The sequence below is a fragment of the Rutilus rutilus genome (genome assembly GCF_951802725.1).
Source record: "Rutilus rutilus genome assembly, chromosome: 1".
NCBI lineage: Eukaryota > Metazoa > Chordata > Actinopteri > Cypriniformes > Leuciscidae > Rutilus > Rutilus rutilus.
Genome location: NC_140209.1, coordinates 19,527,159 through 19,550,390, shown reverse-complemented (window position 1 = coordinate 19,550,390; position 23,232 = coordinate 19,527,159). Strand labels below are relative to the sequence as shown.

The 23,232-nt window shown below is 38.5% G+C and overlaps 1 protein-coding gene and 1 long non-coding RNA gene across 3 annotated transcripts in view; one reads left to right on the top strand and one right to left on the bottom strand.

Annotated features, from left to right (window-relative positions):
• The window catches only part of LOC311292919, a 205,673-nt gene that overhangs the window by 157,560 nt on the left and 24,881 nt on the right, over window positions 1–23,232 (bottom strand). The gene's annotated exons all lie outside the window — the stretch shown is intronic.
• Window positions 1–23,232, top strand: part of LOC311292459 (uncharacterized protein) — a 222,598-nt gene that overhangs the window by 183,534 nt on the left and 15,832 nt on the right. Inside the window, exon 1 of one of the 2 annotated variants that reach the window (XM_084412149.1) lies at window positions 18,731–18,817. The exons of the other annotated variant lie outside the window; for it this stretch is intronic. The gene's annotated coding sequence lies outside the window, so the exon portion shown is untranslated. Of the gene's footprint in view, window positions 1–18,730; window positions 18,818–23,232 lie in introns of those variants that run through there. 2 annotated transcript variants of the gene reach the window in all.

Below are 23,232 nucleotides of genomic sequence, written 5' to 3'. Positions count from 1 at the left end.
AAGTATGCTTTCTTCTTTTTAGTTGAAAAGAAGTATACTAATAGAACACTTGAATAAACTTCTTTTTCGTAAGGGTTGATGTCAGGTGCTCTGGCTTCCGGCAAACATGTGACGACTGTGGTGGCTGGTGTCTCTATTTTCTCGTTCCGTGTAATAGAATCGCCAATAACTAGGGCACATTCAACAGGATTCACAGTGGGTGTTTCACTGATTGGGGAGAACCTGTTTGATGTTGTAACTGGAACGGAAGAGCGGTGTTTTATCCTGCGACTACAGCGTCTCACCGTCACCCAGTTGCCCTGCTGCACAGGCTCTACTTCAGCCGGAACCGAACTATGTAAAGAGTTCTCTAAGCTAGTCGCATCCAAAGCATTATCTAAAGCCCTTGCATTCTTACAATTAACCTTGATTAGGGTTTGGATGTGTGTCTCTAGTTCTCCGTCTCTAGTTCCCTGTCAGCTTTACTATTTCCCTGTATTTATCACATGTAAATCCTGTGCTGACGGGAAAGCCTATGCTACACATGTTGCATGAGGTGCAAGTGATAATAATAGGAGAAGATAACATGACTCACTGTGTTTGTTGACTGATTCTTCAGTGACAATCTACTGCTAAACTGAACTATTCACAGCCTAAATATACAACCATGTTGAATTTCAGCCCATAAAAATGCAAGCAGGGTTAATGTAATGCATATTCTTTTAAGTAGTGCAATTCAACAAGCTTTTTTGTTTCAGAAACATTTGTCATTATTTTACTCCTATAGTTGCCGGCCTTACTCGACACGAATAAATAGCAATCGATGATTTTTTTAAATCGAATACTCAACTTTGATCGAGGAATGGTGACAGTCCTAGTGTGCACCATGGAGATGAAAAACCCATCTAAAGCACACAGATTTTAGAACAGAAACACACACACTTTATAAAACAGCAAGGAAAAATAAAGAAAATTAGGAAAAATACACTACTGACACTGAAATGGATTCGTATTAACCTTGTTTAAAGTCCGTGTGAACCGGAAGTTGCAAACGACTTTTCTCCAGTGCTGTGACGTATTTCCCAGTGAAAATGAATATTGAACAGAGGGCAGGGTTTTATCTAGCGCTCCTCCTCTCCATCTCTCACTCTTTACAGACTAACGATTTGAGGGGAGTGGTTAAGCGTTTCCCAAACCAAGCCGTCAAACCTACGTCATCAGGGAAGGTCCTCCAATGCAGAGGGAGGGGCATTTTCAGATTTTGATTAAAGATTACGAAGCCAAAAAAATGTTTTCTGTGTTTTAACTTGCACGGATTAATTGTTCACCACAAGACTAGTAATATGCGCTAACAAAGTAAGAAATAGTTTCCCGCATTAATCACATGTGAACGGCTTCTCTCCGGTGTGGATCCTAATGTGTTCTTTAAGGGATGATGATTGACTGAAACTCTTCCCACATTGACCACATGTGAATGGCTTCTCTCCAGTGTGAACTTTCCTATGCGCATCAAGATTATGTTTGGTTGTGAAACTATTCCCGCATTGATCACATGTGAACGGCTTCTCTCCAGTGTGAACTCTCATGTGACGCTCTAGACTTTGTTTGGTTGTAAAACTCTTTCCACACTGAGTGCAGGTGAAAGATTTACTGGCTGTTCTTTTCTTTAAAAATGTATTTTTAGTCTTTGAGCGACTCAAAGGTTTTTCTCCAGGTTGGACATGATGTTTCTCCTCCACTTCACTCAGTTCTTCACTCTCCTCCTCCACTTCACTCAGTTCTTCACTCTCCTCCTCCACTTCCATCAGCTCTGAAATGAAAGAAAAATGTTTGATTGCATTTTCAGCAAATCCAAAAATTCAGAGAAATATGAAGTGAAAGGTCATAAAAGTGAGCCCTGATGTAATCACTTTCTACATTTTGTATTTTTACAAATTAATTATTACAATTAATTATACGTCCTTGAAACTTTCCATGAATGAGGTACACTGATATTCCAATTATTATTTTTAAAACATTATAGGCACACATCCTATCTCTAGTGAAAACTATTTACTAAATGTGATCAATGACACGATGTGATATTATCATAAAAATATACAATACTGCCATATTTTGACAAAAACTTTTATACTGATATTTAATTTATGTTACTAAACTTTTCCATTTATTAAGGGCCGACCACACTAGACTTCTCCTTCCATCGAATTCCTACTGTAAAAAAAAAAAAAAAAAATGCTGTAAAATTTACAGAAACTTCCTGCCAATTTTGGTTTCAGATTGTGTTGTATACAGTATTAGTATTATAGTTCTTAGTAGCAAAGATTGTTAGAAGAATGTCTAAAGCGGACTATCGAAATAAAGTGTTACCAATATTTTACAGTGTACCCATGTGAACGTGGGACACCAGAAACACAAGCTCAACCCAATTTAGATGTGAAAAAAAGAACACAAATTTGCAGTAGATTGTATATTTTTCCTTTTTCAAATCATTATTATTAGTTATACTGTAAATCTTTGTTAGAAAAAGACAATGCAGAGCGTGACATCATATCACAACCGTTGCAGTGTCCGTAGAAATTTCACATGCTCAAAATCTAGACTCACAACGGCTTTAACTTGGTTTAAATTAGTGCTGCAGATTAATCGCATCGCAATCGCGATGTCAGCCTGTGCGATTATATGACGCCAAAATGTTGCGATTATAAGTGTGTGGACTTTCTGAGAACAGTTTGCCGATTTTCCTTGCCGCAAATTAAAAAAAATAAAATAAAAAATAACAAACAAAAAAGATCTGACAGTCTCAGTAAAGGCAGTGCGCGTGTGGCGTGCGTGGTCACTTGTGTGTGCAGCGCGGAGATACCAGAGCGAAGATGGATGCCGAGGAGATCGACACTGATCTGGTGGCCAAAAAAAACTCTACCTCTGTTTTATGGCGGTATTTTAGATTAGGATTACTGACACTGAGCAGAGAGAGGTACTGTGCAAGATTTGCAAAATTAAAGTTGCTACATCACGTGGCAATACAACAAATTTATATCAGCACCTGAAACAGCACAGAGAAAAATGTGATGAATGCATGACGGTGAAAACCCAGAGTAGTAAAGAGACAACTGAAGGAAACAAGGCACAAGCTGTTCCCCGAACAAAACAAAACACAATTATAGATGTGTTTGCAAGCTTCACGCCATATGATAGTCTTGTTTGGCAAAAGACATGATGCCTATACACACCGTTAGTAAAGTGGGATTTCAGAAAATGATCCGCACACTGGTCAAGAGGTACCAGCTGCCCTCTCGAAACTATTTCTCTCAAAATAGCGATCCCTAAACTTTATAACTCGTGCCGTGACGAATTTCAAAAGGAAATGGCTACGGTGACGTTCTTTTCAACCACTACGGACCTGTGGTCAAGCAGTACAAGTGAACCGTATATTATCTTGACTGTGCATTTTGTCGACGAGGAGTTTGAATTGAAAAGCCACTTCCTGCAAACATCGTATTTCCCCGACGACCACACAGGAGAAAACATAGCCTTGGGCTTGAGAGAGGCACTGGCTGCGTGGGACCTCTGCGAGGAGCGTCAGGTCGCCATAACAACAGACAACGGCACCAACATGGTCAAAGCGGTGGAGCTTAATCAGTGGACCAGAATCCAGTGTTTTGGGCATAGACTTCATTTGGCCATTGGTAAGTTAAATTGATTTCATAGTTGGTTATTACACTACAGCAAATATTTTAAACTACTGTACTTTTAAGAGCAATTAACTTTGGGGATAGGGGCAGTTGTACCCTTGATTTATTAATGAAATAACTTTAAATACAATGTAAAATGATGTGTGCCACAAAAGATACTAGGAGTAGCCCATTTCATTTAGGGCTATTAATTAGCATTAAACATAACTCTGTGAGAGATGGATGAGTGTAAAGAACAAATCTGACATTGCTATTTGCCTGCTACTCCAATATAATTAATTAGGCCTAGAGTGGTGACATGATTTGATAAAAATATTAACACTGTGTGTGTGTGTGTTGTCATGTTTGTATTACTGTTTTATGCCATTCATTTGAATTGGGCATGTAATCAGAATGTGAATATTAAACGTTTTTGCAATGTCACTGTAGTGAGTAAATGTTTTTCATCTTATCATTCACAGAAAATGCTCTGAAAAATAATGCACAATGCATTAACAGAGCTACTGGGATATGCAGGAAGATTGTGGGCCACTTCTCCCATAGTTGGAAGAAAAGAGTGGCCTTGAGGGAAGCACAACGAGAGCTCAACCTCCCAGAGCATGCCATGGTGACAGACTGCTCAACACGATGGGGTTCCACTCAGAAAATGATAGGAAGAGTCCTGGAGCAGCAAAGTGCATTGTCCAAGTTCTCTCTACAGACCGCAAAGTGCAACACCTACTCCCCTCATGGCAGGATCTGGAGGTCTTGGAATCTGTAAACAAGGCACTCAGCCCACTCCAGGACTTCACGGATGCCTTATCAGGTGAAAGTTATGTGAGCATATCTTGTGTGAAACCTGCTCTGCATCTTCTGAACACCTCAGTGCTGGCTGAAGACGAAGCAGACACTGACCTGACCAAATCACTGAAATCAAAAATTCTTAGCTACCTCAACAACAAATATGCAGGCACGCAGGACTTGCTAAACTTCACCACTTTCCTAGACCCAAGGTTCCGAACACAATACCTCTCTGAAGAAGAGACCCAGACCTTAAAGGAACGAGCCATCTCTGAGTTGATAGTGAGTGAAACCACAGAGTTTACTTAACTGGTAAGAAAGAATTCAATGTAACACATTTCTAAAACATGTGCATTGTTTATTTGTTTCAGGAAATTCACGGCCAGCAGTCTGTATCCCAAAGCACTTCAGTGATGGAGAAAGATAGCATGGATGTGGAAAGTCCACCTGCTCAGACTGATCTCATGAAATGGCGTATGTATGACACACCAATTCGTATTTCCATTTTTGGCGTGCTATCAACACGCATAATCGCGTCAACGCCGATGACTTAACGTTACATAACTGTATATATAAATATGTAGCAGAGCGGGCATGGGTTGACTCAAATTGATATAATTTCCGACTACGCCACCTGGGAAATTTCACCCCAAGAATTTAACACAACCTCTAAACACAGGCACACACAGGTTCTAATCACTGTTGGAATCAGAGACATAGGTAATGAAAAAGATTTTATTAATTATTAAAAGACAATGATTATAAAAGGCGTTGACCAGCAATCACTCTCATCTATTTGCTTAATTCTATCGTTGGCAGCAGAGGAACCTTGGCTTACCCGCAGGGGCAGTCTCAAGATATCACCCTTATGAAAATTACTCTTTTCACAGTGCACACACACACACTAACACTCAACGACTCATGTCAGAGAAGACCACGACACACAGTGAGGACGTCACCACCTAAATGGTCACTCGTCTGCCCCTGGGTGCCCAGGCCCTGCCAACAAACAAAAGAAAATACATTATCAAGCAGTAATATGCAAAAAGAACAAAATTACATAACCATAAATCATTAATACAATAATCAAATCAAAATAAACATACAAATTCAAAAAGATAAATCAATTAAAGAAATAAACAGGAGACAAACAAAAAACCTCAAAGCATATCACTGAGAACAGAATTTACTGGAAACAGTGCACTAGAACAGTTCACTCAAGACGATTCACTCGAGGCGGTTCACTCGAGGCAGAACACTCGAAACAGAAGTCTAAACAGAACACTCGAAACGGTTCACTCGAGTCAGTTCGCTTGAAAGAGTTCACTTAAAAGTTAAAACAGAACAGCAGCCGATGAAGAGCAGAGCAAACAGCACTTTATGATGAAGCACAGGGTAGATAATTCTCATGCAGGACGCCGCTATTGTCCTTATCGCGTGCCTAAAAACAAAACAAAAAGGTGTTACACCGCGATTCCTTCTCCTTTGGCTTCACACTCGAGCAGTATACTCACAACAAAACATGCTGTCCCGGGATTACTATCCCCAAACTACGCGGTGGATGGAGCCAGATGTCTCCGACAAAACTCGTTGGCAGAAAACGCAGACAGATCTTACACTATGTTAAGCATACAGATTAGTCAGATTACCCGCTCAGCCAAAGCAACCCATAGAAACTTAATTTACAAAACACTGTCGCATACAAATGCTTCCGTTACCTGTCTCAAATGTCCACATTCAACACATGACACTGCACTCCAGCAAAAGCAGCAGGGCGCGTGGGTGACGTCACGGCCCCGGATAGTGACGCACACTAAGGCAGTGGTTCTCAAACTGGGGTTCCCCTCGGGGGGTCGCGGAATGATATCAAGGGGTCGCGAGTTGGTTTGAAAAAAATCAGTATTTTCTGATTACAAAAAAATATTTTTCAATACTAAAAAATTAAGATTACAAATAAATATTTTTTGATTTCTAAAGACAGAAGTGATTAGAAGGCTTTAAAAAATGTTTAAAAAAATATTTCGTGACTCTAAGATATGACGTCACCGTGCGGCGACTGATTGCTTGTTATCAATACTGCACGCAGAAACTGCAACTGCAAGAATGGATAAATTTGTAATTCGCAAGGTTAAAAATGTTGAGGAAATTGTGGACAGTCTGCCTGAATCATCTGAATCGTGTACCTCTACAAAACACAAGAGCAAGACCCCTTCTGACCAATGTAGGAAACGTCGGAAATATCAAGAGGAATTCATAAAGTACGGATTCACTTGCTCTACTGTCAACGATGTGGACCATCCTCAGTGTGTAATCTGTTGAGAAGTGCTTGCCCATGAAAGTATGAAGCCTGGAAAAATGCAGAGACATTTGGAGACAAGACACCCTGCTTGTGTTGAAAAACCTATAGACTTTTTTCGCAGAAAAGAGAAGGAATTGCAGATTCAAAAACGTACACTCGCACAACAAACCCAAATTACTGCTAATGCTCTGAAGGCATCTTATGAGGTGGCATACCTGATAGCACAGTCCAAAAAGCCACATACGATCGGGGAAACCTTGATAAAGCCTGCAGCTGTGGCTATGTGTCGGGCCATGCATGGTGAGAAAATTGCAAATGAGCTTATGACTGTCCCATTGTCGAATGACACGATAGCTCGCCGTATTCATGACATTTCAAAAGACATTAAGGCCCCGTTTACACGATGGGAAAACGCAGATATTTCCCTGCGTTTTGGCCTGTCATTTACACGAAAACGCCGTTTTTATCCCTGAAAACGATTATTTCTAAAAACTCCGGCCAAAGTGGAGATTTCTGAAAACGCCGGTTATGTGTTGCCGTGTCAACTGGGAGAAACGGGGTTTTAGGTTCTCAAACATCACATTATGCGCCAGAAAATGCTTATGTCATGTGAGCGCCCTATGTTTAGAGTTTGTTTGGCTACTGTTTGATCATGGATGCTGTTAAGGTGGTGATTTTGTGAAAAAAAAAGAAAAAAAAAATACTTTTGTGCAAACGCTTTTGGCCTGTTTGCATTTGCAAAACACAACTGCTGAACTATATCGAGGAGCAGAGGCGAAGGAGTACACGAAAATCAGCATTTTTACAGCAGCTTTTCCTTCCAAGACGCCGGTACATTGCCTCCCAACGTCTGTTGTTTTGAAAGGAACTGGAAGTCGCTCGTGCTATTTGTTGTTGTCGATTTTGAGGATTCTGATTGGCTTGCATGGCTTTATCCTTCTCCCTACGCTCCCTCCCTCCGCTGCCCATATGTTATGATGAATCGAAGGCGAATTTATGCGGGTTGATGTAAACGACAACTTTTTTGAAAACGATGTTGTGTGCACGATGTTATTTTTGAAAACGGAGGGGGGGAAATATTCGTTTCTCTAAATACCCGGCTATGTGTAAATGTGGCCTTAGAGTCAATTGATTAATAGGTTAAATGGAAAGAAATATGCGTTACAGGTCGACGAATCTACCGATGTGTCTAATTCTTCTCAGTTGCTGGCATTCATCAGATACACATTTGATGGCAAACTGCACGAGGAAATGCTCTTCTGCTCAGTGCTGGAGGGGACTTGTACCGGCAGTGACATTTTCAACAAGCTGGACACCAGACTAAAAGAGATGCGACTTTCATGGGATTACTGTGTTGGCGTATGTACTGATGGTGCAGGTGCAATGGTAGGTAAAAACAAGGGACTCAAGGCAAAGGTTTTAGAAGTGGCTCCTCATGTTAAGTTTACGCACTGCATAATTCACCGTGAGTCTCTTGCTAGCAAAGCACTTGATAGTGAGCTTAACAGTGTTCTCAAAGGTGCAATCAAAATTGTAAATCACATAAAATCACGTCCAGTAACCAGTAGACTGCTAGCCACCCTTTGCAACGAGATGGGCTCGCAGCACGAAGCGCTGCTGTTTCATACCGAAGTCCGGTGGTTATCTCGCGGGAAGGCACTCGGCCGGCTTTACGAACTGCGTGAGGAAGTGCACTCGTTGTTGAAAGAATCTAAATCTGAATTCGCGCACCACCTGACAGATCCAGATTGGTTATCAAAACTTGCTTATTTGGCCTGTATATTCGAAAGGCTTAACATGCTTAATCTTTCATTACAAGGTCCAAACACAAACATCTTGACAATGAATGAAAAAATTGATGCATTTGTGAAAAAGCTGGAAAGATGGGCTGAGCGAGTTGAACAAGGTAACGTTGAGATGTTTCCTGAGCTGGATGAACATCTGGAGGAGAATGGACTGAGTCTCGGCAACCTGAAAACACACATCACTGGTCATCTCCACGGCCTTTTGGAACAATTCCATAAGTATTTTCCAAAAGAGACGCAACCAGAACTGTATGACTGGATACGGCAACCATTCACTGAAACTAGGACTAATCTCCCCACAAAACTGGAAGATGCTTTGCTGGAGCTGTCCAGTGATCGGACATTAAAAACTTTATTTTCCAGTTCCACACTGCCTGAATTTTGGATCGCAGTAGCAGAAGAATACAGAGAGTTATCCGGTGTGGCAATGGATGTACTGCTTCCGTTTGGCTCTACTTATTTGTGCGAGCAGACTTTTTCCGCTGTTACATACATGAAAAATAAATACAGATCACGTCTTGATGTTGAGGATGATCTGCGAGTAGCCGTATCCAACATCAGGCCACAGATTACGCTTTTGTGCACCGAAAAACAAGTGCACCCATCCCACTGAAAAAGGTAAGCCAAATTTATATACAGTAAATATTATTGAAGTTTGTTTCCGCCACGTAAGAAAATATTTGAAAAGATAATTGCGATTTTACATCTAGCTATTCTGACTTTTCTCATAATTGTGAAATATAAACTTGCAGTGCGAGTTATAAAGTTATAAATGATATAAAGTTGCAATTACCTTTTTTTATTTTTTATTCTGTGGTGGAAACAAGCTTCCATAGGAAGTGGATGTGGATTTAAAACAACTTTTTTTGTTGTCTATTGTTTGTGTGTTCTGTGGTAGTGGGTCGCGAGTTCTCGTCGATGTTAGTTTAGGGGTCGCTGGCTAAAAAGTTTGAGAACCACTGCACTAAGGAACCGGTAACCCATGCTCTTATACGCACCGGATGCCAGGCCATTGGCCAAACCATAACAAGTAGGAGGGGTCATAACCCTTCCTGCTACAATCATATATGACCTACCCCAACTCCGTCCCTAAACCTACCCGTCACTGGGGTTAATACCATTTATGAGTCTTCCCCTACCATCCTAGGAAAAAAAAAAATCGATCCCCAGATGTAGATTTACATTTTGCTCCGTTTCACTCGGACATTTAACGGCGTAGACGTACACGCGGAAGATGACGGTTCGTTTCGCCGTGAACATACACGCGGATAGCTCAAAATGCGTATAGATAACACGCCACTTGACTTGAAAGTGGCGTGTATGTTTACGCAAAGTCATGATGTCATGTTGACCTGCTGTTAAAGCCAAGAAGAAAACTCTGGCCAGTTTCTTTAAGGAAACCAAATGCACAGCACCAAGAGCACCACTGCCATCAACATTTGATTCCATGGCACAGTTAAGAGAAGCAGTGGCCTCTGAACTCAATGCTTACATTTACATGCCATGTGTAGACCATGGAGAAGATCCACTGAAGTGGTGGAAGTTACACAAAGTAAACTTTCCTAGGCTATGCAAACTAGCACAGAAATATCTGGGCATACAAGCAACAAGCTATGCATCAGAGAGAGCTTTTAGCGCTAGTGGTAATGTTGTGTCAAATCATCGCTCCTGTCTGAAAACCAGAGAAAGTCGATATGCTTGTGTTTTTGGCAAAGAACCTCTAATGTGATAAGTTTAACTGTATAGAAAGAGGATTTGAAAGTACCAGTTGGTCATAAAAAAAAAAAAAAAAAAAGATTTAGTGGTTTGAGTTCGATTGAGTGAACCACAATTTTTTATAGTTTCCTTTTCAAAAGAGTTTATACAGAGTATGTTACATCCTGAGTAAATGTACCTGTTTGTTTGGACAAAATGTTTAAAATCTTATTTTTGTGAAAATGTTTGTTTTTATTTGTTTTATTTAATTTAGCTATACTTTTGAGAAAATAAGTTTACATAAATGCAAATGTTATTTCATTTTGTAAAAAATTATTTTGAGTTTTACAAATACACATTTTAGCATTATCACTAATCTGAGTGTGTATTTTCCTTAAAAACCCATCAAGTTGACTCATGATAACATTTATTATAATCGCAATCGCAATATTAACCTCAATAACCGCTATATGAACATTTTCCCAAATCGTGCAGCCCTAGTTTAAATTAATCATTTTTAGTAGGCTAGTATTATCTGTGTCCTACATGTTTCATTCAACCCTGTTACTTATAACTTGATTTTCCTCATTTTAAAAATCAAGCATCTTATGACACAGAGGAAGTGACATCATCTGGGCTCTTTCTACAGCATGATGGGAGGACAAGAAAATAATCTCAATCCATTGTCTCAATTTTTACACAAACTGTACAGTGTTGACCGCATTCATCAACCCCGTTACCAAAGTTATTAAAACTAATAATCTCTATAACTATGAAGAACTTCTATAATTTATGATAAATACAACTTTATCAGTAACCATAAATCAGAGTTTGCTTAAGTTATGATTACAACCCTGTCAGCCATTCTGTAAAGTTCATGTACTTGATACAGTTTACTGTTTATCCCTAAGAAAATATTACAATGTTGAAAACTATATTGAAAATGTCCAAATTTCTGATAATATTGTTGCAACCAGATATAAAAAAAAAAGTAAAATAAAACAGTTAACGTGTTAGCCTCCACCCCGGCTTTTGGAAAAACCCAAGAAATGCCATAGCCTTGTTTCAGTCTAGAAATGCACTTCATATAAAGCCATGTTCTGTTTCAAATCTGAAGATCTGGGGCCCGTTCTTCATACGTTGCTTATTACATCCGAGATCAAATGACACATCCAAGATGATATCATCGTGCGAATCATGATCTGGCTAACTCGGTTCTTCGAACACACTTGCTGGAATGATTGGTATCGCTGGATTGAGTTATCTGAGATAATTGCGCGTTCATGCGCTGGTTAAAAGGGGATATGTATCGATAGTAGAAACATTGATCAGCAACGCTGCTATTGGCTGCTCAGCGTGGCCAAAGAGTGTGCACAGTTTTTCTCCTCAGCACAGCAAGAACTAATAGTCAAAGTTTATTCGGAATTTTTATGTTTAATCAAAACGCCAGGGAACACCTCAAAGTCTGCAAAAGCCAGGAGAGAGGCCTGGCAAAAAGAAGCAGACAATTTAAATCCGTTAGAAGTGGCCATGTTAGATGTTTTTATCACTTAATAGCCTATATTTTTGTATTTTAATAATTGCATAATTACTTTGTTCATTGTAATGTCAGTCACCATACTAGAACATGGGAACAAATAAAAGTGAAGTACAAAAATATTCTACATAATGGTAATTTTTTGTTATATTATAGTCTCTTTTATAAAAGGCACTGTTAAATAAATGGTTGTCTGTTTATAAAAGCAACCAAGAAAAAGGCTGAGAAAAAAATAGAAAAGATCTTAGTAGCCTACACTGTAAAATAGTTTTTGCTGCATTAAATTAAGGCTGTATAGTCATTTCAACTGTTAAATCTTGAGTAATGATGAATTGCTTTGACTTGTGAAAGTGAAAACTGATAAACTTATGTTAATGTAAAAATATTTTGCCATGAGTTATTGATCACATTTTTCCCGAGTGTAGTTCATTGTAATGACATTGTGTTTTCCTCTTTTGTGCACTTTTACACAATACACCAACACTTGTATCTGTTCCCAAGAAAGTGGTGGCTGAAACATGTGCAGTAAGTGGACATTTTCTAACTTTCCAAAATAAATAAAGTATAAGACTTTGTAATGTCCATTTGTTTCCATTGCACTTGACAGTGAATAAACCCTCTCAGATAACTGTCATATGGAGGAACTGGCCTACCTGCAAGTGCATAAAGAACTTTACTTCATTTATACTTGTATGCTTTATGGCTGCAATATAAGTTGCAGGATTCCACATCTACAGAAAGGCCTACAGAAGAGTCTGCACAGACAGAGAGACATAGGCCGACAGGTGGCCAGTGTATAGCCAACTTTTCTTTTTATTTGTTGCATGAGGCATGTGTCTAATATCTCTTGTTGCAGGCACTTGACCACTGGCTTTTCTTTACAAAGAACAATTGAAATAAAACTCAAGGAACTAAGCATATTTGTCTTTTATTAAACATTTAATGAAAAGTGTTTTTTTTTTTGTGGCAATGTTGTGTAATGCAACAATGTCACAGGCCCTGTCAGGTGTGCAACCCTAAAACTTTTCAGACACTGAAATCTTCCCTTTAGTTAGCCAAAGTTCATTTCATTGTGTGCCCTTGTCCTGGAGCTGCATTGTAACTGGTTTGGGTCAGGGAATGGGGTAATAAAACACCTGTCTGCAGGAACATGTCATAATCACCTATGTAAAAATGCAGTTCTGTTAGGATCAGCATAAGTGTATGTAATACAGTGAGCTTGATATTTAATTGTGGAACTTTTCTTACCACTTTCAAATAATGTGCATAAATGTGAATCTCTGAAAATTCTAAAGTCATGCACAGATCCTGGCCATTTTGCTTTCACATTTGTGATATGGAAGATTTTAGTCAACTGCCTTTTTTTTATTTGATATAATATTACTAATCTGGAATATTAAGAATCACAATAGTAACTGGGCTGCACATTTACATTGTGAACCCCCTTTCTGTTCACATAATCCCCTTCATTGAGGCCTTGATGGCAGTCTATGGTAGCCTATAGTCTATGGTACCAATCACGTTAGTGAAGCCTGAGTGACATATCTGTAATCGGCATGGTCATGATTGTATGATCTTCATAAAAAATTATGATAGCCTAAAAAAAAAAAAAAACTGCTTTACAACATTGGGTCTTAAGTGGCTTGGAAATGCCACACAAAAAAAAACCTAAAACGTTTTTTTAAACATAAAAGCGACAAAAAAACGACAATCTCACGAATCACGAGAAAAAATATATATCTCAGAAAGAAAGTGCACTATCGCGCTGCGCTGGACTTCCCGTATCAGCTCCGCTTATGAAGCCGGGATCTAATCCTGTTAACATGAAATAAGCCTGCTCCCGAGCAGGTTTAAGATTGCGCACATGTTGCTATGACAGCAAGTCCAGGATGAGCGTTGAAGAACCAAACAATCCAAGATCATGCCAAATCGCCAACAATCAAATCCAGCTAACTGAGTTAGCGACGTACGAAGAACGGGCCCCAGAACTCTAAAACCATGTCATGTGTTTTTATTTTGAGCAGACTCTAAAATGCTTACTAATGTTTATTGTCATCTTAAAAAGCATCCATTCTTGAAAAAAGAAACATTCCAAAGAGCTTTACAATTCAAAAGTATTCATAAAACATATTCGCTCCCAGTGTCAGGTGCATAAAAGGACTAGCTAGCATGTTAGCTTAGCACACCATCAAAACATGACAATTTGCACCAAACTCACTTTATAAAATAAGTTGAGAGTTTTAAATAACTTTCTGTGATCTGATGTGGCTTTTTAACAAAAAATAAGGCTATATAAGAAAATATCTCGATTATGAAAACAGAAACAGACTGAAAACTGAAACAGACATCTTTCGTGCTCCACATTGCTCACATCTCCTCATTTTGGGTAAAAATTGAATACATATTACTCCTCTCTATAGACATTTGACGTAAACATATGAGAATACATCAATATTTCTAACTAAAAACCATGAACCTCACTTATCGGGCTTATGCTACTCTGAATAATGCCTGACCTTCGTATCTTGAGCACTTCTTGCGTTGTTTTTGCCTCTTCATGATGACTCACTTAATATAGTCCTAATTTGTAAGTCGCTTTGGATAAAAGCGTCTGCTAAATGACTAAATGTAGATGTCTAAATGTAAATGTTTAGTCAAGCGCTTTCATGACGACCATGCAGCAGTTTTATTCTCAATAGAGTTTCAAAATTCATATTGTAATGATTATGATTCGATGGACAATGCGTGACGTCATTGCTACTGACAAACACGGAAGGAATGATGTTTTCGGGGACACCTGTGGACAATGAACAATAATTGGATACTTTTAAAATGGGGGTTGTCTGACACTGAAAGAGAGACTGATAAAACTGTGTTTTAAGCCTGCTGGGTTCACAAAGGGGATCTGTGGCGTTCATGGATGGCTAGCACCACTGGCGTGAAGAAAACCGGGGTCCCACTTATTGGTCTGGAGGTAGATAGTGGGGAGGAAATGTAGGTAGATAGGGACGTAAGTGTAGGTGGACCTGGCTGGCTAAAAGAGACCTTCCTATCATTGCCGCGGAGGGGAAGGTTGAGTCTTCACAGTGACGGCAGGGTGCCATCGGACGTGGACAGGGAAGTCAGAAATTATTTTAATCATTCTATACGATTTAGCCTATGTGTGATGTTGTTGCGTTTAGCCATTGGTGATTACTGTCCTCTTGAATTGTATGTTGATTGCCTGTGCTGGTTATTACACTTAGGGCATGTGATTGACGATTGGAGTTTCTAAATAAGTGTGCTTTGCCTGAGATATCACAACATTTTGCTGTGAATTTGGAATGAGTAATCGCTTCCCTTTCAAATGTGTGTTCACGGTTTAATGAAATAATATGACCAGTATATGTAATCAGGATATTTAAGTGAGAGAATGCCATATGGCTGTTATTGTTACCAATAAAAAGTGTATTTCTTCTGTAATTCTTGTTTTGGAGTGTGTTTGGTGTGCTTCTCCCGGACCAGACCGGGTTAGAATTAAAGGTGGTGGCAGCATAGGTCTCAAGCCGTAAGAAAGCCCGCCATTGGCCCCTAGGGGTGGCTAAATTCATTACAATATCAATATGGACTCAGAATAAAATACAGCTCAAATACTGAATCTTGAGTCTTAGAAGTTTTTAATGATGTAGTTTGTTGAGGTAATTACAATCTTTTACATTAAAACTAACAGTAACTTTGAACTAATGTAAAAAAAAGAACGCTTCAGTGCGCCAGCGTCCTCCCGCAGGTTAAAATAATATCTAATGTCATCTGATGTTGAACAATCAATATGAACATTTCTCAAATCTCCCTTTGCTGACCATTTGTTGAAAAAAGAAAAGGAAAATGTGTACCAATTTCATAGTGTAACTGCATATCTAAAAGTGATGAAGTGCTTGAATGTTTCTAACATGAATGTTCTTCAGCATCATGAATGAATGAAGAATAAACACCAACCTCTTTGTTCTTCAGGATCTTCAGTGTGTTTCATTCTGCAGGGTTCTGGATCACTCATGTTCTCACTTTCCTCTTTAATAAACTCAGTCTTTACAGATTTCAGCTCTTCCTGATGCTCTGATGCTCGTCTTCACTTGTAGCTGATGGGAATATTCCAGCATTTATTGGGTAATTAATGTGGGAGGAGCTTCACTGACCATGTGGCTGCTGTGGGGAGGAGCTTCACTGATGATGTGATTTCTGTGGGAGGAGCTGATCTGCCAAAATCAAAAATATATAAGTTACAGAGTTTGTTTTTATAATAAATGACACTTCTAAGCATTTAGCCTATGTCTTTCTATTCATCATAAAGTAACTAATGCTAATTCCTAAATTATATTTATTGCCAATCCTAACACTATACTGCTTCTTCATTAAAATACAAAAAGATAACTAAAAAAAATTAAGACAAAATATACAGTGTACATTCTTCCAAATATAGATAATTGAAAAACAGCTGAAAGCATAAACAGAAATAAATGTACATATTTATAATAAAACAAATTCCCTCAGTCTGCTGACACCAATGAAATGAGCTTTAAGTGCTAATTTACAGGAGATCTGAAGACATCTGCATAATAAATGAGGTGAAAACAAGAACTATTGTCATGAAATAAAGAGTGTTTTCAGCAGATCTGTTAATATTGATGAGCCTCAGACTATCAACACTCATTCAACAAGCCATTCAGGATCATCAGCAGATCATCTCACTTTATTCTGAGTGTCTGCTGTTAGAAACACACTATTTGAGTCAGGATATATGATAAATGCCTATAAAACTGCTTTATTGAAAGAGGATACTGTTACTTCTCACAATATGACATGGATAAAATATCAATAACACAAAAACAAGCACTAATGACACATATGTCCTGAATACTATCTAAATATTGTTTGATTTTATGATAACCACATTCATTACTAAATTAATTATATTGTTAATATGTTACCGTTTTGTATGGGAAAACTGAAAACGATCATAAAACTTTTAAAGGTAAAGAGCGCCACAAAGCAATATTATTATCAAAACCTACAAAACTCACACATCGACAAAAAACTTGCGAGTTAAAAAATGTAGTGAAAAAATCAATCAAATAGCAGAAAGAATGATGACATAAACAGTCCATTAGTGCATGACTCACAGTTTCTACTTCTTTACATATGGCTGTTTTCCAACCATCCTTCCTAAACCTATATTAATATTTATTTATATGGCTTTGAGGTTTGATCACATGAAGTGATTTAATATATGTATTTAACAACATTTGAAACCATGTGCTGAATATTATCATGTTTGGTGATGTATTATTCTACATGATCAGTTAAATAGTCATAAAATACGCAGGATGTGCTCTATCAGCCTAATTCTTACTACTTTGTGCTTAATTAAAGTTCCTTTCACATTTAGTAACTGGAGTCACTTCTAGTGATGTTACGTTCGTGAACGAATCGTTCTTTTTGAACGAGTCCTTTAGGTGAACGAATCGTTCTCGTTCACGTAATCAATTGACTCATATATATTGACTCACTGCGCAGCTCAGTGAACCGGTGTTTTCAACCTGTCAAAGAATGAACCTCGAGCCAATAGCCTTCGAGTATGAGATGTGACGGAGCATGTGATTTGTTGGATGTAGTGAACGAATACGCCCTTCACTGACTGACCGAGTTGCTTTTGAGTCTGAACGAGAGAGATCTTATCGTTTGTGTACGAGTTGAACGAACTGGTATGTCGTTCATGAACGAAAATAACCAGTTGTTTGAACGATAATGATGGCGAACCGATAGAGCTAGGTTTGTGTAGTTGCATGTTTGCATCAAATAATCAAATTTACACTTTACCATTGTAATGAAAACAGGTTAATAACGCAATATATTGGTTAAATATAACAAAGACAAATTAACATCGTCATTTTTTACTTGGCTTGAGTTAAGGGGGGCGCACTTGACTGTTTACTTGATTTAAATTTACACTTCTCGTTACCTGCTTTTCTTATATTTTGGTTGTGTTTTAGTCTTAGTTTTGTGGTATTTTGCACTTTGAACAATTTACTTGACTACTTGTGTTCATTTTGTATTATCAAAATGAATTCATTACGTTTTATTCATGTCATATGCACTTCTCTAAAAACTAAAACAAACCAAAACAAATATGACAGTATTATAGGTCTCATAACGTCAGCAAATAGCATTTCAGTTCGGGCTGTGAAGGGGCATGTATTTGGTTGGATCTACTGAACGAATTTGCCTATCACTGCTGAGATCGCTCTGTTTTGAGTCTGAACGAGAGGGAGAGATCTCGTTCGTGAACGAATTGAACTGGTAGGCTACTTTCGTTCGTGAATGAGAGTACTGGGTAGATCGGTCATTTAGCATGTGATTTAATCTCATTCAAAGCGCAGTTATAGGTGTGCACATATAATTGTTTATATTCATATTCAACATACAGAACATCAACGTTTAATATAATCCCAGATTTATGAATGTGTATGTCTGACTAAATAATTAAAATGTTAATATTATGCAAGAAAACCTTGGTTTGGTCATCTGAACCACTTATTTAGACTTATGTTATTAATTTAGTAAATAAGGCACACATTTTAACAAAGCCAAATCACTTTTTTTTTGTAACAAGTAAATACGTTCATTAAAACATAACATAAAATACACTCTTTTTCGCCACCTGCTGCAGTATATATCTAATATGAAGAAATTATCACTGAACGAATCAGTGAACGAGTCTGAACGAAACATTTTGGTGAACGAACTGAAAATGAACGAGTCTCTGAAAAGAATCAAACTTTCTACCACTAGTCACTTCAGTTCTAAAAATTGTAGGCTAATAATCGAGGGCTACTAGTTTGTGAATCTGCGTGACCCTGATTGGCTGCGGGGTGTGACGTACGCGCGTGCGTTGGATGCCGATGACGTCACCGCTCTCTCGCGCCGTCTCTTCCCTCATTCAGTTTCAGCGGTCAGTCTTCTGAGGTGAGGGGACTGAGGAGAGCAGTTTACGGTATGAGTTTTTCTCATTATTTATACAAACACTTTATACAGTTTGATTTAGCGACAGGCTCATGTATTGGCTTTTGTATTGTTTTCATCGGGCACAGCGACACTTGTGCGCATACTGTAGGTATGTGACAAACTGACCTATATACACACGAGCGCTTTGTTCCCGCGGCTGTGTTCTCAGCAGGTGATCAGCGCCAGGCGCGTTGGTGACTTAGGAAAGCTGTCGTATCTTTGCTTTGTGAATACCTCTAAAGCCCATATACTAGTGACATAAATTACGTCATCACGTTGATTCTCACGTTCGAATTTCCAAGATGGCTGCCGTAAGAAGAACGCTACAAGCGTAGCAACATTTCTCTCGTGTTTGGCGTCAAAATCCGCTATGAAGGTGAGTATTTTTTTGTTTCAAACCCAATACTTTTGATAGAATATACATTTAACTTGAATTAGGTGAAGTTTGGGATTGATTGTAACATTCGCATGTGTTTTTTTACGATCCGCAAGTGACGTTGTTGTCAAAAGCTGAATCGGCCATTCGGTCATATTGGCTTCCAAAACTTCTCCCAGTTTTCATCAATCCGTGCAGTATTTTTCAAAGTAATCATACAGAACGAAGGTTTAGAATCTCTAGATTACATTATTGTCATGATTTAGTCAAACATATATATAAATACCATGGATGGCTATGGATTTGTTTAGGAACAACTGTGCTTCTGGCTGCCTGCCAAGTCATGTGACCCGTTTCTAGCAAGCTGATTGGCCAAATCTTACAAACATTTTAGCCCATGTGTGCTGTATTATTCTGCACAGAGTTGGTAAAATTTAATTATTTTCACAATTACTGAATGTCTTTAGTACTTGAAGGCCTCATTGCTGTGTGTTGTGAGAATGAATTTCTTTGGCCTACACTGCAAAAAATGCTTTTCTTACTTAGTATTTTTGTTTTGTTTCTAGTCCAAATATCTAAAAATTCTTAAATCAAGAAGCATTTACTAGAGAAGTAAAATGACATAAGAAATTCTATTTTGTTTTAAGATAAAAAGAAAGTCATTTAAGTAATTTTTGCTTAAAACAAGCAAAATTATCTGCCAATGGGGTAAGAAAAAAATCTGAATTCGAATGGAAAACAAGATTATTTTTCTTACCCCATTGGCAGATAATTTTGCTTGTTTTAAGCAAAAATTACTTAAATTACTTTCTTTTTATCTTAAAACAAAATAGAATTTCTTATGTCATTTTACTTCTCTAGTAAATGCTTCTTGATGTAATAATTTTTTAGATATTTGGACTGGAAACAAAACAAAAATTCTAATTACGCATTTTTTGCAGTGTACTGATGTTTATTCTTAAAGAAAATTCAACATGCATGCATTTATTGATTGCTAAATGATAAATAACAATCATCAATTAATATTACTTCTGAGAAATAAATAATTGTCTATTTTGTAGGTATTTTTACTTCTTGATGAAACAATGCCAGTGGTGGGAAAATAACTTGACTTTCATATCATCCAAGGTGAGTTGTTTTTCATCCTAACAGAAATAAATAGAATTATGGAGTAGTAGTCTTAATATGTATATATTTATTTTAAATTATACTGAAAAACTGGAGTAGGTCGTGTGGTGTTTACATATTTATATTTCCACAACAACAAAATATAAATTTCTTCTAGATGAGCAATTTTGGAACTGCATTCAATATTCATGAATTAAATTGGATATAAATTAAATAAACTTCTTTTTTTCCCCTAGGTTATACCATCATGCCACCAAAGAAAAAGCCAAAGCGGGGATCGTTTTCTCCTCAGCCAGGCCTGTCTCGTCAGTATTTGATGGAACATTTCACTGCTGTACCAGCTAATCATGAGGAGCTAAAGAATGGTCACGTGTTACTCTCATTCATCTCTAATGACCATTCTTGGACGAATGTTGTCCGGGATATAAGTAACAAAATTCCTGACATCTCAATTCTACAGCATCAAGTGGTATCCCTTCTGTCCAGATCATTACAACGATTTAAGAACCTCTCTCGTGATGCAGAGATGGCAAAGTTTAAGGAGATCTGCAATGAAGTTTTCCCTGTTCATCATTCCCCTAGTTCCAGGACTGATCCTCCTACATCTATGAGTGACGAACCCACCTCTCCACAGTTAGAACCTACATCAGTTGAGAATACACCTTCAGCCTCGACCCCTGAATCGATCACCCTTCCACAGCTAAGGGGAGATGTCTCGACTCCACGAAAACTCAAAATGAGGAGAAGACTGGATCTCATGGCAAAATCTAGAAGTGAAATGAAGCAAAAGCATGCTATGGAGATGAAGTTGTTAAGAAAGAAGCTGAGACAGCATAAGAGTGTGAAGTACCTGAACCAGTGTCTTAAAAGGAAAGATGAAATCCTAGAGAGGAAGAAATCTACAATTAGGATTCTTCGACATGAACTGAAAACCACAAAATGTGCTACTGAGCTAGAGGAAACTAAATTTAAGTTGGCCAGACTGAAAAAGAAGCACCGCAGATTGAAGCAGTCCAACAAGAACAGGCGTCTTACTACCGTTAGTAAAAAACTTCATGAGAATGACCATACTAGACTCTCAAACTTGTTAACTGAAAAAGATGATGAGATAAGGTACTTAGAGAATGAAACACTCTGTCTTAAAGAATCCATTACTAATGAAGCGTCTGTTGTGGAGAAAAAAACTAAGAAAGATGAGAAAACGTTCTCATTAGATATGAGACAGATGGTGTATGATTCAATAATCAACCAAGTTCCTACTAAGAATATACCAGTACTCATCAGAAGGTTTGCTATGCGATTTGGAGTAAAGATTGATGCTGTTCCCCACAGAAATACTGTCGAGCAGATGGCCCGGGAGCTTGGTGCGATATCGGACCTACAAACCGCTGAAGTGGCAATGACTACCGAGAACCTTACACTAGGATTTGACTCAACAACACAGGAAGGTGTTCATATAAATAGCATACATCTTACAACTAAAACAAAGTGCTTTGTAGTAGCCATCGATCAGTTACCTGGTGGCACTGCGGAAGACTATGCTGAACATGTGACAAGTTCTATTGATGAACTGGCTAAAGTTTATTCAGGTTTTTATTTCTGTGATTACCAAGACTGCCGTAAATCTATTATCAGCAACATTTCAAATGTTATGACAGACCGCGCAGTTGTAAACCACGCTGCAATCCAGAGAATTTCAGAGTCGTGGGGCAAACCTCTTAATGAGCTTAACTGCCACCTTCATCCCATCGACACCATTGCGTGTTCATGCCGGGCTGCACTGAAGACATTGGAGACTTCTAAGGGACATGTATTTGGTAAAGACTGTCTGGCAGCAAACATTGTCCTCCAAATGAACAAACTCCGTTATAAGGATGGGAAGGGAGACCCAAAGGGTTTCACTACTTTTCTTGAAGATGTCAATTTGCCCCGTGGCTTGTTACCTCGTTATCGCGGGAATCGTCTCCATGTACTTTTTCACCTATGTGGCAAATACATAGAGCATTATGAACTGTTTGAGAAGTTCTTGAGAACTGGGACAGTGTCATGTGGTGGATTGCTGTCAGGTTTGCACAAAGACTTCACTAACCCAACTGCCAAGTTGGAAATCCAGGTCCTCGGCTTGAATGGAAAACTATTATCAGGCCCTTGGATGAAGAAGTTTTACACTTCTGCCGATAAGCAAGTTGATCACCTGGAAGGAATCAGTATTGTCAAAAACGTTCTGTCATCCCTCAAAGAAGCTCAACAGGATCCAATCAGTGTCCTCACTCGTGATACTGATTTTTTTGGTGACACCCTTGACAAGTGTGACTCAACATTAGCCAGACTCCTAGAGTTTCCATCGGACAAAGATTCTTTTGTCAGTATGATGTCTGCCTGTCTTTCTGCTACAACTGCTGTCATAGAAAGACAGTACAAACGATATTTAGAACTGATTGTGACTGATGAATTACGGAAAGAAACAGAAACAGCTAGGCCACACAACATTGACTCTGAAGAAATCATCGGTATGTTTAGTGCTGCCAAGCACCGAGCTCCTAATGCCACCCTATGCTTCATGTCATCTAGGATGAGGGCTCAAAAAAACCATCTAGTTGAGTACCTCGATGAACTGAAAAATCCTGAAAAGGAAAATATCATCTATTGGGCAGTAGGTATGGCTCGAAAGAAAAGACAAATTAATCGGCAAAGTCATGTGGAGATGAGGGATGAATTATCACGAAGGGCTGCCCTGAAGCGTCAAAAGAAGGATCAAAAGGAGCGAAAAGCTGTTGAAAACAAACTTAAAGTGTTAGATGTGTCCCTGATCGAGAGCGAGTTTCCTGAGTTGGAAGAAAACTCCATTTCTGCTGTGACTGATATTCTCTCTGGTGCTTTAGTGGGCCGTAATATTTGTC